Raw genomic sequence first — 560 nt, 5'->3', positions numbered from 1 at the left:
CCCACGCAGACAAACAAAACAAACGAATAAAAAAGTAAAAAAAAGATAAAACGAAACAAGAAAAGAAAAACAAGCATCAAACGCACACAGGGAACTCTCACGAACGAAATAAAACAAGAGAAACACAAAAGGAGGCGGGATGAAAGGAATAACCCTGCTAATCTTTGCGTTGAGCGGTGCCACGGCTTAAATAACCCTTTGCACCAATCATGGCGTGGTAGGGGCGAGGGTGCCGGTCCTAGGAGTGGGAAAAGCCAGATACGGATAACTATTGTAGGAGTCGCGACAACAGGGAAGGCGAAGGGCATAAGGAGGTGCAACATTGCAATGATGATGGAGTGGCAATGGCAGTGGGCAAAGCAGGGCTGGCGCGATGGACCATTTGATACTGAATGGAATGAATGGGGGGGGGGGATAGAGGAAAGGAGGGCTAGGGGTAAGTTGCAAGGTTGTTACCACGCTGCAGGATCTGATGTTGAAAAGGAGTGGGTAAAGTTGCAATTATGTCACGAATGGGAGATCTGCCACGTAAGAAAGAAAGAGAGGGAGGAGGGTGGGGG

This window comes from Penaeus monodon, chromosome 25, assembly GCF_015228065.2.
Source record: "Penaeus monodon isolate SGIC_2016 chromosome 25, NSTDA_Pmon_1, whole genome shotgun sequence".
Lineage (NCBI taxonomy): Eukaryota > Metazoa > Arthropoda > Malacostraca > Decapoda > Penaeidae > Penaeus > Penaeus monodon.
The sequence above is the reverse complement of the archived record's forward strand: the minus strand, read 5'-3'. Positions refer to the sequence as shown.